Below are 18,718 nucleotides of genomic sequence, written 5' to 3' on the forward strand. Positions count from 1 at the left end.
AGATTGTGTACTTCAGGCAGCTGCTATAGCACCCACTTCCTGAAGTTCATGGTGGCCAGGAGAACTCAGCAGCCATGAGCTTCTCCTGATACTGCCCTTTGCCAAATTTGCAGTGGAGCCTGTCTGGCGTGACATTTCTTCGTAAACAGCTTTACAAGTGGCCCAGAAGCCAAGTTTCTGGGGAGCTCTGAAGTGTGGATTTAAAGCAAGTTTTTCAAGCGCAACAGCACAACAACTTCTTAACATTTAGTGAGGCCAAGGGGTGAGGGGACTCTTCATTGGCGACTCCAACTTCACCCTGGAAACAATGGCAATTCCTTATATGTGCTCATCACGTATTATTTAGACTTCTCCTTACATTCTACTAGACAATATTTCCTTGCTCAAATATTGTTATAATTAATCATTCTTTATATTAACTTTCCCTATTCACATTATTATATGTTTTCTCTGTCTTGACGGACCCTGAATCTTCCTTTCATTTGAATAAATGCTATCCATCTATCTATCTATCTACTTACCTATCTATCTATCTGAACACTTAAGGACCAGTGGAAAAAAATCAAGTACCATAAAACTACACATGGTATGATTTTACTTAAAAAAGTTCAAAACTACCTAAAGCCAAACCATAAAACATGTAAATAATGTAGCCATGTGTGATAAAATTATAAAGAGTAACAGAGGAAATAAAGATAAACACAAAATTCAAGAAAGTGAAAGAGCACAGCTGTCATTAGTGCATGGGGAACCCAATGATATTGGAAATGTTATTTTCTTAACATGGCTAGTAGGTTCACAAATGTTCATTTCATTACTATTTTTCTCTATACTTGTGTGTTATATTATAGTCTTTTACATAAATAACATATTTTAATAAAAAATAATGATTTCTTATGCTATAGAGTGATTGCATATACTAAAAGTGTAATTTAATCAGTGTCCCCACTAGCGCGCTGAGATAGCGATCCTCTCAGCCTTGGAAGGCCAGGCAGGGCGTGAGACCTCTGGCTTGGAGCAGTTGTGCATATTCTGCAGTGTGCTCTATGACAAACTGATGATTTCCCATGTGTGAAGTGACATGAACACATTAGACTTGATTCCCCGAAAATGCCAGATGAGAGTTTTACGATATTTGTCCATTCCCCTTGGATTTAATACTGACTTTGATTCTTCCACTTCAGAATAACCTTGTATAATTATAAATTTTGATTTATTTTTAATCCACAACGAGAAAATAAAAGAAAAAATATATACACAGACAAATATATGAACACTCACATAACTGTATATACTATCCATCTTTATTTCTAATATACTAATTTTAAAATACATCAATATACCCATCATGACTCTTTCTGAGTGACATACCACACAAATTCAATATAGGTTCTCTAAGGAATCCTCTTAGGCTTCTTGTTTCAAAGCCTCTGAAGCTGCCTGCACAGTGAAGGTTGCAACAAAGCTTTCTCTTCACTTCTCCCTTAGCCTTGCATGGGTCCACTTTCCTTTCAATATCAAACAGAGCGTTAGAAATTCCTGGAAATGACTCCCCTGAATACTTGCTGTGGCTGCTTGGAGCATAAATGACATACCTGTTGATAAAACAGTATACTGTTTACTAGTTGCCCAAATGATATGGAAGAGAAACACAAGGGCACTCTACAATTCTAACATTGACTATTTCTAATTTAACAATTTGAACCAGCCACTTGTCAACTAAACTTCCACATTCAATCAACTCTAAGGACTAGTATGGCCAGGCGCAGTGGCTCAAGCCTGTAACCCCAGCATTTTGGGAGGCCAAGGTTGGCGGATCACGAGGTTAGGAGTTCGAGACTAGCCTGGAAAGCATGGTGAAACCCCGTCTCTACTAAAAACACAAAAAATTAGCCGGGCATGGTGGCACGTGTCTGTTGTCCCAGGTGCTCAGGAGGCTGAGGCAGGAGAATTGCTTGAACCCGGCAGGCAGAGGTCACAGTGAGCTGAGATCGTGCCACACCCTGCAATCCAGGCTGGGATAGAAAGCAAGGCTCCATCCTTTTAAAAAAAATAAATAAATAAAATGGAAAAGACTAGTTTATGAAATATGTATTAATTAATAATATTTGACTTCGAACAAATAACCCAAGTGGTAAGTGGTTCGATGCTACAACAGTAACAACGATTAAGTAACCACAGCAATCATGCTTGGTAATAAAGTATTTACTTACAATTTTTCTAATTCTTCAAGATACACTACACGCAATTGATATTAGTATTTCCCAGAGGAGGAAACTGAGGTCTGAGAAATCAAGTTGCTAAACGATTTGTCTCAAGGCACATTACAAGTAAGTGCTGACTTTTTAATATATCATAATAAATGATAGCACGACTGTGATCGTTAAAGTCCTGTTTGTGATTAGTCAACCATCTGTTGTGTTTTTTCTTGTCATTTTTAAAAATGCCACACTACCATGTTGGAGTACTTAACATAAAACATGAAGAAATATCAAAAACAATTTTGTAATGCTTCATATGACCACGACAGATGAATGTTTTACAGAACGGGCAAAGACATTTCACGTCATAGACCTAGAAAGGAAGGACAAACTCTGAAGTGATAAATAAGGCCAGGAGCGGTGGCTCATTACTGTAATTCCATAAATTTGGGAGGCTTAAGTGGGAGAATTGCTTGAGGCCAGGAGTTTGAGACCATCCTGGGCAACATAGGTTACACCCTGTCTCAACAAATAAAAGTACAAATATTAGCTGGGCACTGTGGCACGTAACTGTAGTCCTAGCGATTTCGGAGGCTGAGGTGGAAAGATTGATCAAGCCCAGGAGTTTGAGGCTGCAGTGAGCTAAGATTGCCCACTGAACTCCAGCTCGGGAGACAGTGTGAGAACCCGTCTCTTAAGAACAACAACAAAATAAGCTGGGGCGATGGGTAAGTTAAAAATATGCTGCCATTGGCCAACCAATCAAACTGTTTAAAACATACTCTTACTCCCAAGCCAGACACTTTGATAATCCCTGGACAGAAAGATGGAGCCATTTCTGGCTGTCCGATGACCTAACCCCTTTCAAAACATATAAGATCAACCTGGGGATAGTCAATGTTTGGCAATAGTCAAGATTTAGGAATTAAAAAAAAAACTCTAAATATCAAAAATATGAAAAAGAACGAATAAGTATGTGTTTATTATATACCTTACATATAGAGAGGTTTACTGGGTTTTGTGTATATGTAAACAAAAATACATTTAAAATAGGAAAGGGGTAGAATTGCACACACAAGAATATAACCATGATTTTATATTTTTCTGATGGAATTAGGCAGATATTTATTTTCTGCCATGGCTTTCTTGATCTTTACAGTTTCTAAAATAAACATTACTTTAAAATAAGAAACAAAAAGATACTGAAAATAAAGATATGCAAAAATTATATTACATCATATGAGAGAATATTACATTTATCATTTACTACATATATCTTGAAATTTTCTATTGGCTTGCAAGAAATCAACTATGATATTTTTCCACAGTACAAAAAAAAAAGGAAAAAGCGATATTATAACAGGGAATCATTTTTTCTTTTCCTACCTATAAAAACATCTATCTGGTAACCCTAAGGATCAATAAATGCTCATTACAGAAACATTGGTTGATTATTCATGATTCTCAATAGTATTGGAATGAGAAATAAAATGAATATAGTAATAACTTCATGAAAATGTATTTCTAAACACAAAATAAAAATGTCAGAACAAAACTGAACTTAATCAGTCAGCTCTGGGGACTGGTTCCAGGACACTGATAGATACCAAAATTTGTGCATACTCAAGTCCTGCAGAAAAGACACATATACATGAAAAGCAGGACCCCTCTTCTGTGGAATTAACAAGCTGAATGTGAAAAAACCACTAAACAAATCAAATTGATTTATCAGAATAATAATCCAGATTTTAGTATAAATTATTTAATATTTCATCTTTTCAAGTGATTTTCCAAATAATATAAGTACAGCATTCTCAGAGTCTGAAAAGACTTTCTGGATTACCTTGCTCTGCCTCAGTGAGGAAAGGTAGCTGCCTACGTGGAATCTGAAGCCACATCTGACCTCCCTTGGGTTAACTGGCCGTAATATAACTCACCACATGCTTAATGCCCTTTGACATCCTGGTCTTCATATTGTTAAGACAATGAAGTAGGCAATAATAGAAAACAAAATATTTCTGAAAAACATGGCTAAGAGTCCCAGTGGGACGTAACAGTTTTGCTTTATTTTGTTTTGTTTTTTGGAAAAACATTCATAATTTTCTTACTTTACATTTTTCATTAGTTCTTTATTGGCCACATCTGAGGTTCTCAGAGTCAAGCTCATGTAATGAGTATCATTCTGTGAAAAAAGTTCTAACATATCAAAGCTAAAGGAAAAATAATTGTTGAGGTTTGTTCCATAGAAATAAATTTACTCACTTAAAAGCCTGTTTTCTGGATTTATGTCCTTCCTACTTTGTGATATTTCTAACAAAATCATTTTCTGTATGCAATACTAATATTTAAAAAGATAAGTTTGAAAAAAATAATTTGGCAAAATAAAGTTTACCATCTTTAAAAATAAAAAGTTGGCCTTATATACATGGGGTTCTTTCCTTCAGTAATGTATTTTATTATGTTTTCTTAAGACATGGAATTTCTTTGCCATGTTGTCCAGGCTAGTCTGGAACTCCTGACCTCAGGTGATCCACCCACCTTGGCCTCCCAAAGTGCTGGGATTACAGGTGTGAGCCACCTCACCCAACAAGAATAACAACTTTCTAAAGAAGCCATTTTTTTTTCTCTCTCTCTCGCTACAGGATTTGGGAGACATGGTGGCAAGGTATGTTATTGGCCATCAGTGCAAGCTGGAGCACAAGGCACGCTATGAAAAACATCAAGCTGTTTCCAACAAAGTGAAAACATAATTTACTAACACCATAATGTGTCAGTGTGATTGTGTGTGTACTCATGTGTTTGTGTTGTATGTTGAATGTTACCTATGCCTTTTATCAGACATTAACCTTTTCTTACTTTTCCAAGTGACTCAGGGGGTTATGTTTTGAAGAGTTCAATGCAGAAGTTGCTAGAATACAATTTCCTCTTTTTAGGATTCAGAATCATAATTAGAGATCAACCATTTGGCGGCAGATAGGGAGAGGGGCATTTATCTTTCAGTGGCAGTAGGTTACAAACGGAGTGAAGAGTTAGAAAGATTCCCTAAGAGCCACAAACCCATCCTAGGATTGTGGAGGTACATTACAATATCAGAAGTGGGTTTGAATGAAGCATTTTCTGTTGGAATCTATTTCTTAAACACAGACATCAGAAACTTAACCAACTCAACCTACTTCCTTGCAGGAGTGAATCCGTGCTGCTGCACATGCCCCAGCCTGTGAATCCAGAGCTCACTACAGGGCCCATCACTGGACTGGTGGATAGGTTCAACCGCTTTCTGGGTGAGTGTCACCCTCCTGGTGGGATCAACATGCAATGCCTTCAATTCTGGTTTTCTATGGGCAGCCTTCCCAGTGTAACGATCTTTCATCTAGAAGAAAATAGTCTGTGAATAGGTATTTATATTTATAGTTTCACTATCATCAAACAGACAAAACTAAAAAAAAGATGGTGGAATCAGCCATATAGCAAATTTATCAGAAAAGTAAAACATGCAGAAGGGCTTTTTAGGATGTAGAACCATTCATGTATGGTTCAAACGTGATACAATTTCATGTATACAATTATTACATGAAGTATACAGAACTGAATTAATTCAGGACATTTCAATTTCAAATTCAGTGCAGTTAATGACTGATTGGAGTGACAGTGTTTTTTAAAATACATTTCAGGTGAAGTTTCATAGCATTTATAATTTTAATCATGTGCATTTTAATCAACCAAAGCATACACGAATAACTTATATAACAATGCAAAAACTGAGAATCTGTGAACAGTAGGAATGTGATTTTTTGGTTGCTGAGGCCTTAGATAGAACTCCAGGACAGATCATGATAAATCCAGCAAATAAAAGAAGTCTGTGCCTGAATCTGGCATGAAAGTCAGATAATTCTTGCAAGGAAGCCGCACTTTTCAGAAGGCAGATTCAGATTTTCTCTTTAAGTATGAATTGACTAGTTTAAGTGGCAGATTATAATATTTCTGGCAAAGTGATAACTTTTTTATTTGGGTCTAAGGATGGCTCCCCACCTCATCTCCTGTCCCCAGCCTCCTGCTCTGCCCTGACAGAGAAGAGACAATGAAGGTTAATTTTATTGCTGTGGACTTGGCTGCAGTGCAAGAGGTTCCAGTTTTTCAGTTGTTATGAAAGGTCGCTAACTAGACATAGACATGACCTTCCTCCCCTTTATAATTTTGAGTTTATAGAAATTGTGATCATTGAAGTTGAGCCATTTACTTGTGCAGATATCCTAACACCCTTTGATTCCAACATTTTTCCAGGCAGAAGTTTCTTTCTAATCTTGACCTGTGTTTTCTAGTGAGAATCTCTTTCTTATCTGAACATAATAATTTATAAACTGCTTTTCACTGGAACATTCTCTTGTTTCTACAGTGGAAATTTCCTTCACTTGGGAAGTAACCAATTACAATATCAGGCTGTTTGAGGATGTGAGAAGTTTGATGTTGAGACGTGAATCTTTGCATTCTGACAGATCTGACTATTTTGCTGCATGGGGAGCCTGGGTCTTCTCCTCTGGCAAACACTACTGGGAGCTGGATGTGGACAACTCTTGGGACTGGGCTCTGGGAGTCTGTAAGGACTCCTGGATAAGGAAGAATAGCACAATGTTTAAATCTAAGGACATATTTCTTCTTTTATGTGCCTGCTGTCCTGACCCATATTTCCAGGGATAACCTGGCATACGTAGACACTATGTAAAGCACACATCCATTAGAAGTTTATAACACTATGTTTTCATGTGACTGTTTTCTTGTTCCTGCAGTGCATATTTCCTGGGATAATAAAATAACCACTTGGTACATTCCCCTTGTTTGAAGTTCTGAGACAGCTACTCTTCGGTTCTGTTGATCTCAACATTGCCCCAACTCCAACAAAATCTAAGTGTTTTCTTGATGGCGAGCCCTGCCATTCACTTTTGGAAGATATTACTGAGAGGTGGACATTGGGCAGTGCTGGAACTGGGCTGTTGGATTTTGCAATGATTCTTGGACAATGAGAAATGACATGCTGGTTAACTCCAAGAAATTTGTTCTACTTTTTTGTGTCAAGAAGGCTACTGGTGTCATCTCAAGACCTCTTCCCCACTATTATCTCAGTATACAGAAAGGTCTCTAGGCCAGATGGGGGTGTTTCTAGATTATGAATGTGGCATGGTAAGCTTTGTTAATGTGGCCAACAGTTTTCTCATCTGTAGCCTCTCTGGTTCTTTCCCTTACCCTCTTACAACTTTGCTTTGTTTTGCTTTGCTTTGCACTCACAGAATCAGAGATAGGTCAGTAACGTGACTAAAGGTATCAGAAACACCAACTTCTGAGAATGCTAAATACTGACTACTTGACATTCTTTATCTTTTTCTATGAAAGTTTGTACATTTTTAAAAGTGTGGAGGTATACATTTGTTTTGATTTTCATTAAACTACTGTCTCTTAGAATACTGCGCATGTCTTCTCTTATATGCTGTATCTTTTCTTTCCCTTGATTTCCAAGCCAGCCCAGGTATATGAATACCTGAGTGTGTTTATCCAAACTGATGGGTTAATGCAAGAGCACAGGTTTCTTCCCCCTGAACTGGAATTTTCTTTTCTCTGTTCCACATCTGCTAAGTCCCATTTCATCAAGTGTAAGTTCCAACATTTCTTCAGGGAATTCTTTCTTTAACTCCTGGACTAGATTAGGCTATTTGTTTTAAAGACTCAGAAAGCCTTATACTTTTCTTTGTAAAACTCACAGTGTAATAGTAGGCATCTTTTCTGCTTCTCAAATTACAAGAAAAGAACTGTGTTTGTACTACACACAGGTATATTCCAAGAAAGTACACAATGCTTAAAATATAACTGATATTCATTAATTGTCTGTTTGAATAAAAGAATAAATGCACAAAATAATTGATAAAAACATATGATGCAACTGTTTAAAAGGCTACCAAATTTACCCCTATATTCCTACTGATTTTGGCTACTGAATGTAACCAAAATCAACAGGGATACTGAGAAATATTATTTAATAAAGTTATAAATTGGACTGCTTATCAAATTGATAGGCTCAGTCCATTTTCTTTAGCTCAAGAACAAACTATCGATGGACACAGATCTTAAGAGAGTGACAATGATACAGATAAAAAGACTGAAAATCTGTAAGACTTTAGTAATTTCACCGATGGCATCCTGCAGACAGTTACCTGGGAACATGTCATTACCAGAATAGAAAGTAAGACTCACTTTTTGCTTCAGAAAATACAGAATACTCAGAAGCCTCATTACATTTTAATAAAACTCCAAATTTATTTAGGTCTTTGAAGTTTTTAAAATACATGTGCAGTAAAATATCCTTATTATCAGAAATACCTATATTTTGATCATGTTAATTTTGTATGAAGCCTTTCCTTAAGTATCGACTGGAAATTGGTTCCAGGACTCCCCACAGATACCAAAATCCTTAGATGCTAATAATCCTCAGATGTCCTTACATAAGTTGGGGAAGTATTTACATGTAGCCTAAGCACATCCTCCAATGTACTTTAATAATCTCTAGATTACTTAAAATACTTAATGCAATGTAAATGCATTAAGTGTAAGTAGTTGTTACCCTGTATTATTTAGGGAATAACCACAAGCAAAAAAAGTCTGCACATGTTCAGTGAAAATGTAATCATTCAATTTTTTTTCCTGAAATTTTTTAATCCATGATGAGTTGAATCCATAGGTGCAGAACCCATTTATATGGAGGTCCAACTGTATATCAAATATCATATTTAATGGTGTATTTTCTAGTATTTAATTTAATTACTGGCAATATGGCACACAACAAACATATCAAAAGTTTCTGAAATGTGTTTTTTGAATTTATTTAAAGCAATCCGGGAATGCCTCCTTTAATGAGGATTGCTGAGAACAAAGTCTAAAAAAGGCTGACTCCATTTATAAGGAGTAACTCTGATCCAAAAGTTTAATGACAGATGGGTTGCATAATGGGTTATTTCAATGATAGGAGTAATGCAAACATACAGTTCTGTAGTCATTTATATTTTAATAGCATTATACTGTTTTAACCATCCTCATCTTGTATATAATCTCATTGTATATTAGAATACTACTATTAGAGCAGTAAAGAAGAATGGATAAATACGGTCAGCTTTTTGCTTTTGTTTTCTTTTGTTTTTGAGACAGGCTCTCACTCTGTCACCCAGGTTGGAGTGCACTGGTGAGATCACGGCTCACTGCAGCCTCGACCTCCCCAGATCAAGCAATCCTCCAACCTCAGCCTCCCAAATAGCTGGACTACAGGCTGAACTGTCATGCCCAAGTAACTTTGTTCTTGCTGTTGTTGGAGAGACAGGGTCTCACCCTGTTGCCCAGGCTTCTCTCAAGCTCCTAGCTCAAGTCATCCTCCCACCTCAGCCTCTAACAGTGCTGGGACTATAGGCCTAAGCCACTATGCCAGGCCTAAATACAGCCAATTCAACTGAAGTTTACATTATTTGTGTTTCACTCTCTTTCATTATAAGAATGATCTGTGTCTTAAAATGTGTTCTTGAACATGAATTACTTTATGATTGCCCCTTCATAAGAATAGTTCTTAATGTTTAAGAATAATTCACAAAAATATGAAAATTCCTTCATAAAGAATGACTTGAATTAATAGAAGGAATACTAGATACAGGCAGTGGATAATCAAATTTTAAGTGAATTATCTTATTCTGTCCTACAATTGTAAGAGAAAGTGATCCTCCAACCTCAGCCTCTCAAAGTACTGGGAATTATAGGCATGAGCCACCATGCCTGGCATAAATATGGCCAATAATTTAAACTTCAGTTTAATTGGCTGTTCTTATAAGTTTTTGAGAGAAATATGTTTCTCTTATAATTGTGAGGACTGGATGAAATAATGCAGATACAACCTCCACTGATAGGGTAGAATCTCCACCCCGGAAAAGCAGGTCTAGGGTTGCTATGCCCAAGTTTCCCACTGGCTGTATCTTCCGTCCCTCAAGGGATAAGACAAAACACCGGGAGACACCATCCCCCTACCTACCCCAGCACAGACTTGTAGAGCGTGTGTGAGTGCTAGAGAAGCCCCTGTCAACTCCTTTGCAGTGATGCAGAGATTCATCTAGGAGGACTGACAGGCTGTAAAAACTGAGAGCTTTGCTCAATGCCTCACAGTAATGATTGATTTTGAATCGGTCATGAAGAGGTACATTCCCAAGGGCATTGTCAAAAACAATGGAGACCTTGGTTGGGAACATTAAAGAGGAGCTTGGAATCTTTAGCATGCTTTGTAGCAAGAAATAAACTTCTGACAGCCAGCCAGAAGTTTACCAGAGAAAACCAGGCAAAGAGAAAGCCAAGAAAAAGTGTCTTAGGATCTCTAATTTCTGGAGATCTGGAAGGCTGTGTATCTGTGCTAGCCTGCACCCACTCAAGAGCAATCAAGGTGGAATGCGGACAAATTTGTAAGCACTCCCCAAGCTAACCACTGATTCATCAATAAAGAGCCTTTAGCCCTACTGGCTGAAGAGCTAAAGCACAAATTCTGAGTGAACACTGGGTGAACAATAAATTATTCTGTTCCAGGGAGTGATTCCTAGAAGCTAGACTTAAAAATAAAATCACAATCATCTCCGGTGATCTGGAAGATTGACCATGCACTGTCATTGCAGTAACCAGAGAGAGGATCTCTGAGCTGTTAGTCCACTGAATGTGGGACATAATTGTCAACTTCCTGATCTGTGAAAACAGTCTCCACGCCACACACACATTGAATGGTAAAGGATAAAAATCTAACTAACTAGGAAGGCTTAGCCACAACTTTCGAAATACAGATTTAGGTAGAAATAGAGATAAATAGATACAAAGATTGCTGAGTTTCATGTTTAGCTGAATTCATAGTAAATATTTATCATCGTGAATAGGTTCATCTCAGAAGCCAAAAGCATAGCTACTCTCAGATGAAGGTTGCATATATATATACATATATATGTGTGTGCATATATATAATATACATATATATTTCAAAGCAGTCATTCATATGTATATTTTTCAATTAGTAAGCTAATTTTCCAAGCACTATTTTTCATATATATATATAGTCCCAGCACTTTTAGAGGCTGAGGTGGGACGATCACTTGAGCCAGGAGTTGGAGAGAAGCCTGGGCAATAGGGTGAGACCCTCTCTCTCCAACAACAGCAACAACAAAATTACTCAGGCATGACAGTTCAGCCTTTATCCAGCTATTTGGGAGGCTGAGGTTGGAGGACTGCTTGATCTGGGGAGGTCGACCCTGCAGTGAGGCGTGATCTTACCACTGCACCCCAACCTGGGCGACAGAGTGAGAGCCTGTCTCAAAAACAAAACTAAACAAAACAAAAACAAAAAGCTGACTGTATTTATCCATTCTTCCTTATTGCTCTAATAGCTGTATTCTAATATACAATGAGATTATATACAAGATGAGGATGGTTAAAACAGTATAATGCTATTAAAATATAAATGACGATAGAATTGTTATGTTTCCATTACCCTTGTCATTGGAATATGGATCCTGTCACCTTAGTAGTCAGCATAGTACCCAATAGGTAGTTTTTAAAAAATATATCATAATCATTTATTAATGTGGAGAAGATCCTTCCAAAGACAGCTCCAATGTCCTTGTCACACAGAGGCAGCAGTGGTCAGGAGCTCTGCTGACCAATGCTTTTGGTGCCTGTTTAAAAGGAAGACATTCTGGAAAAAAAAGTCAGGAAACTTCATAAAATAAACAACAAGAACAACAAACACCTTTTCTTCCAGAATAAGTATTTTCTGACACTCACACCTTCAGGCTGTTGCCCCTGTTGGAAGTGAGAGAATGACTAGTTTCTGGCAGTGTGACACCATGAACATGCTCCTAGGCTAATGGAGCAGACAGAAGAGCTCCCTCCAAGAGAGGCTCCCTGCAGCCCTCCCCTTTTTTCTTCTGAAAATGTGTGTCTTTCTTTTCAAGCCACGACTTAAAGTCTTATTTTGTTCCTACTCTTAGAAACAGTCAAAAAGAGCCCCATACCGTACCGGCCATTTTATGAATCAATGTAATTTTAACGCAGAGGGATAGTAAAGCATTATTTGTCTCTCTGGCCTTGGTTCCTTTTCCGCATACTGCAATCATTCAACTACATCTTACACTCCACCATGTCCACGTCACTGCTTATGACTAGAATAGAAGACTGAACATCACTTGTGCCCACGTGCAGATAGGGAGAATGTTGTCTGGTCACATTACCACTTTAGTGGAAGGCACTCTTTTAAAATTCATCAGCCAGGTCTGCTATTATAAACACTGGGTCAAAACCGTGGTTGACTTCAAAGTGTTCTCAGAAAGTTTGATAATACACTATTAAAAGACAGTTTTCCATCTGAAAACCTGACTGGTGGCAACCTTCAATTGGCCCCTGCATTTCCTCTGAGCTGAAGCAGCCAAGGGATGGAATCGTTTGCATGAGGAGTTCTTACTGCCACTACAGTTGTTAGAAAATATGGAATGATCCCTCTGCCCTCCAGGTGATTGAAAGCTAGGCAAAACAAGGTTGTTTCTTACTGAGCGCAAGGAAGCAATGGGTAAGAAAACTTTTAAGGCATAAATAATACAAAAGGGCACACATTTTTAGGACACATTCACATGACATTATACTGCAAAAAAAAAAAAAAAAAAGAATGATTTTCTCTGATTTGAATTAAGATCCTTCACACAGTTCACTCCCAGGCCTGTTTTGTGCAGTTGGTTACAGGCTTGAAGTCAGAAGATGACTGGTTGTTTGCACATCCTCCGGTTTCCTGGGGCTGCTGGAGGACCCCTGAGGGGCTGTCCAAAGGAACACCAGGCGGAGGCCATGTTGTCTTTTCAGCACCGTCCTCTGAGATAGGTGGCAAAATAAGAGGATTCCAATGTAAATTGTTGCTGTCTGTTTCTGAATAGACACAGCTGTCTCCTCTAGTGAACTCTTCTGGATTTTCTGTGCGATCACAGCTGACATCGTTTCTATTATCCTGACAGCACTTTTTTCCTCCTCTGTAATAACACACTTTGTGGATGAACCAAAATCACCAAAAACTGCCACGGATACTGTTACAGGGCCACTCAAAATAATACCAACGCTATTGTTGGCAAGGGATTGGTAGAAACCCAAAAGAGAGGAGTTAAGAGAAAGAATTGTCAAAGTCCCCTGATGAATCTGTATATGTTCCATGTTTCTACCCCACTTTTTTCCATTATGCAACCATGAGCTATGAGTGGTCACAGGTTTGGCAGAACAATGTAGTTCTGCAGGTCCACCATGTTTCTGGACGGTAGAGAGTGGCTCGGAAGTAAAATAAGGTGCCACGTCGGAACTCATGGAAGAGCAGAGAATCATGACAGTAACATACAGCAGAGTCCATATGGGTCCAAGATTCACATGCAGAGTGCCAGATTACAGAAGCAGGCAAGGCACGCTTCCAGAGCAAAACCCAGGCCTTGGTTCACTTTCCAAGGTACTACAATTCAGGGTAATCAGACGCATTCCTTAACCTTGACTCCTTACTGCTTACTAAAGACTTTGATCAGTCTTCATGCTGTCCATAGGGAGTCTCCAAAACTCAGAGTAACAGTTGGCTTACATCTTCAGTGATTCAAGTCTGCAAGGTGTATATGATTGTGCTTCGGGGGGAAAGCAGAGAAGCCACTTTCTGTACTTACAACGGAGTTCACTTCAGTGCTACAAACATCACCGCAACCCTGCTTGTAATAAAGTCCAGACTAGCAATCTGCCTTTGGGTTGAGCTGTTCTCCTACAAGATAAGCTGTTAAGTCATGCCTTGATTTTAGATCTCTCGGCTGGGCAGGCTAAGCATCCGGAGTTCCTGTGGGGCAGCCGGCTGGGAAAGCCACCCTCAGGTCCTTCCCTCCGACGCCACGACGGCTACTATGGAAGCGGCTATGGTGGCAGCGGCTGCGATCCGAAGGGGCCCCTCCATGCGCCACGCAGGGCAGAGGACGGCGCGGTGTCTTGCAGGCCATGACGCAGGCGCTGGATAAGTCAGGCGGGGGCTGGGTCCTGGTTCTTCTGGCGCCTTGACTCTGGAGCCCGGCATCAGGGCTCTGGATATGGGACCTGGGGCGCGCCCCCGCGGCAGCGCTCCTCCAGGCGGAGGGGAGTGGACATGTAACCGGGCGTGTTCAGGGCTGCCCGGAGCATGCCAGGAGCAAGAGGAGGGATCCTGTGAGAGACAAGCGAGGCCAGCTGTAGAGGCCGCCTCCCATAAGTAGTTTTTTAAACCCATCCCTCTCCCTCCACTCACAAGTAGACCACAGAGTCTATTTTGCCCATACTGATGTCTCTGTGCGTTCAATGCTTAGCTCCCAATTATAAGTGAGAACATAACAGCATTTCATTTTCTGATCCTGCATTAATTTGCCTAGGATTACAACCTCCAGCTCCATTCCCATTGCTGTAAGAGAGTTGGTGTGCCCAGAGTAAAGTCCTCCATTTAAGCCCCCATTCACAATTACACTGACTCCGTTGAGAACCTTATGGTGAAGGTGGGAACAGCCACTGCTGATACCGACATGGCTCAGTAAACCTCCATGAACACTTCCATTTATCTCATTTGCTCCTGAGAGAGTGGTGTATTACATCATCTGCCCATTAATATCTGATCCTTGATAGAGGTATCCTGGAGGGTCATATTTCTGTATGATATTCTGCTGGCGATTCCTCCGCAGGCACATTTCAATGAAAACCATAAGAATGAGGCCCAAGACACCCAGCATACAGCCAAGGATCAGATAGAACAGGTCACTGCTTCTGTCAGGGCTGGTTGCTGGCCTCACATTTCCTTCACTTCCTGAGGAATTCAGACGGGTACTCAAGTCTTTCGGATACTCAGAAGCTCCAGGAACGCATTTTACTTTAGTCTCGCAGATCATCATACTGCTAAACTCACTTTCTTCTCCTTCACAGAAGCACTGCATTTTAATGCCATAGGAAGTTTCTGACAGCAGATGGCCAATCATGTGCCACTCCTTTGAACCTTCTGTAACATCCCTCTTATAAACATTGTCATTGTCATTATCTGTGGGTCGGTAATAGATATAAAAGAATGGAAGCGTTATTATTTCACGGAATGTATGTCCGCTTTAGCACAATCTGAGTAATGCTGACCGCCTCTGTGTACACAATGTGAGGTCCATTATTGGACAGTTGGAAAAAAGTTTGGGGAACCCAGTCACCAGATAAGGATGAGACGCTGAACTCTGAAAACTCTCTTCATAATGGTTGATAGCAACGACCCTAAATTTGTATGTTGAACCTGTTTCTACACTACAAACTTCCACAGAAATTTTGGAAGGAAGGATATCTTCAGCTGCCACCAGCCAGTCACTGGTCCTCATCCATTTATATCTGACCTCAAAGCCAGGGATTGAAGAATTCCCATCTGCCCAAGGAATTCAAGTGACATAGACCAACCTCTCTGACACAGTGGAGATAATCAGGTGATCTGGTGCCTCTGGAGCACCACTGTGCCTAGATGAATCTGTAAGCACCACTCCAAAATTGTTGTTTGAAGCTTCTGAAACAACAGGATACTCGGGGGTGCCTGTGGGTTGAGAGGATGCCTGGGTGTTTTTTGATGACGCTGTTTTTTCTTTGCTGGTTCAGAAGGTAAGCATGGCAGGTGGGTTTTCACCTGCAGCACTTCTTGCTACCATCAAGAGTTCATAAAGACTAGATGGCTCTATTTCAGCTAAATGAAGCTCACTTTCACCTCCTGGGATTCAAACCCTGTGCCAACTTCCCACCACACCAACTTCATACTCCAGATTTTGATACTTCACAAAATAGGCATTGATGGGCAGTCCACTTTCCTTGCCTGCCCTCCACACCAGGTTGTATGTATCTGCTATGGGGGTCTGTAGGGTTTCAATTTGATGGGGACCTCAGAAACAGAGATGCCACCAGCATTTTTCTCTGATGGTGATTCCACTGCACTGAGATGTACTTTCTCTGGAAATGAGCTGAATAATCCACTTTCTGAACCATCTCTTATTTTTTTCATTTTTCTGAGTAACATCAAAAAGTGCAACTGTTTCTGCTTTTGTTTGTTTCAAAAGGAACAACCATGAGAGGTGGTTCTGCCTGCATGGTACCATGTTCATTTGTAGTTTCGCAGATGTATTTCTCCACATGCTCCTGCATCACAGCCTGAGTATGGAGAGAGCTCAAGCCAGCTTGGGACATGATGAAATAGACAGGGTCTGGGTCCAAGATTCCAGGTCTTGATAAGTGTGACTTTTGGGATTTAGATCTAAGGACTTAAGACAGATGGCTGGTTATCAATCCGTGGATGTCATACCAACAAATGACTGGACCCAGCAGCCTGGTAGCACTGTAGGACAGAGTAAACAAAGTCTCCATCTACCACTTCTATGCTTGCCGGTGCCATAATTATAACTTGCTTGAATCCATTCCCTTTTTCTATTTCAAGTCTTCCAGTAGACTGCATAAATCCAGCCTCATTATCTGCTAAACACTGATGTAGCCTACTATCTTGCATAATAACCCCACTGAATTTCAGTCAATTTCCTGCAGTTCGATGTCTTGAGGAAGGATGATTAGGCTGTGAATTATGAAACCAGTTATGGTTGGCAGGTGGGTTCCTACAAACATCAGAGATAAAGTGTACTGTGGAAAATAGAGACACTATCTGATCCTGTAGTCCCTTAGAGTAGGAGCGTGTTCAAGTACATTAACCATGTATGCCACATATTTTACATCTCCAGAGTTGTTTCCCACCATGCAGGAATTGTTTCCAGAGTCCACTGGGTCAATGCTATCTATGGCAAGATGAGAACACAACCTTCTCCAGTTGCTTCCCAGGGCAATATCCTGCCTGTTCTTTAGCCAACACACTTGAGGAGCCAGGACCCCACTAAACACACACTCCAAAGTTACAGGGCTATGTGAATGAACAGCTAATACCTGTGAACGAGCAGGGGAAGAATGCCAAAATCATCTGAAGAAAGGTGACTCACAAGGAGCTTTTGGCCAATGGGTTCAACTCTTAATTCATGTGTGGCCGGATTATAAGCTGCACATTTGTGTGATCCCTTGTCCTCTGAGGATACATTCAAAATCTAAAGATGTTCTTGTGGAGGGATTAAGTAATTCTTTGTGGAATGCTTCAGCCACTTCCCCTGGATTTTAGCGCACACGTCAGCTTTGGGGTTACTCTCTGGTACCCTGCAGCCAATGAAACCAGCACCTTTATTATTTTGCTGTAATAAAATGCTTTGTGGGTGAATCAAAATCACCAAGAACTGCTGTGGATACTGTTACAGGGCCACTTACAACAACACTGACCTATTGTTGAGAATGCATTGGTAGTAACCCAAAAGGGAGGAGTTAAGAGAAAAAAATTGTCAAAGTCCCCTGATGAATCTTAATATATTCCATGTTTCTATTCTATTTTTTCCATTATGCGACCTTGAGATGTGAGTGGTCACAGGTTTAGCAGAACAATATAGTTCTACAGGTCCACTAAGTTTCTGGACGGCAGAGGGTAGCTCAAAAGTGAAATAAGGTGCCATGTCTGAACTCCCAAAAGAGCAGAGAATCGTAAGAGTAACAGACGGTGGTGTCCATAACGGGCCAAGATCTGGATGCGGAGCGCCAGATTACAGAAGCAGGCAGGACAGGCTTCCAGAGCAAAACCCAAGCCTTGGTTCGTTTTCCAAAATACTGTAGTCCAGGGTAAGCAAACACATTCTTTAACCTTGACTCCTTCCTGCTTACTAAAGACTTTGATCAGGGACAGTCTTCATGCTGTCCACAGGATGTCTCCCAAAATGAGAGTAACAGCTGACTTACATCTTCAGTGATTCAAGTCTGCAAGGTGAATACACTTGTGCTTGGGACGGAAAGCAGAGAAGCCACTTTCTGTTCTTAGGGTGGAACTCACTTCAGTGCTAAAAGCACATCATAGCAGTTCTGCTTGCAATAAAGTCCAAACTAACAATCTGCCTTTGGGTTGAGCTTTTCTCTTACAAAATAAGCTGTTAAGTCGTGCCTTAATTTTAGGTCTCTCCACGGCGCTGGCTAAGCATCTAGAGCTCCTGTGTGGCAGCCAGCTGGGAAAGCCACCCCTGTGTCATGCCCTCCGGCGTGAGGCAGCGGCTGTGGTGGCAGCTGTGATCTGAAGGGGCCCCTTCAGGCCCGGCACAGGACAGAGGAGGGTGTGGTGCCTCACATGCCAGGGCAGAGGCTCTGGGTTGGGCGAGCGGGCCGCGAGGTCGCAGGTCTCCTTGCACTGTGTGACCTCAACTGGGAACTAGGGCTCAGGGGTGGGTAACTGGGTTGGGGGTGGGGTGTGGAGTGACAGGATCCATCCCTGTGGCAATGCTACTCTAAATGGAGGCCTACATACAGGTAACCAGGTGGTCACAAGGCCCAACAGGAGCAGGAGAGGAGCAGGAGGAGGAGCG

At 40.5% G+C, this 18,718-nt stretch overlaps 1 pseudogene; it reads right to left on the reverse strand.

Moving 5' to 3' along the window:
- Positions 1-1,044: 1,044 nt before the first annotated feature.
- Positions 1,045-17,911, reverse strand: LOC112204792 (cell adhesion molecule-related/down-regulated by oncogenes-like; annotated as a pseudogene).
- Positions 17,912-18,718: the final 807 nt, after the last annotated feature.

This window comes from Pan troglodytes, chromosome 9, assembly GCF_028858775.2.
Source record: "Pan troglodytes isolate AG18354 chromosome 9, NHGRI_mPanTro3-v2.0_pri, whole genome shotgun sequence".
Lineage (NCBI taxonomy): Eukaryota > Metazoa > Chordata > Mammalia > Primates > Hominidae > Pan > Pan troglodytes.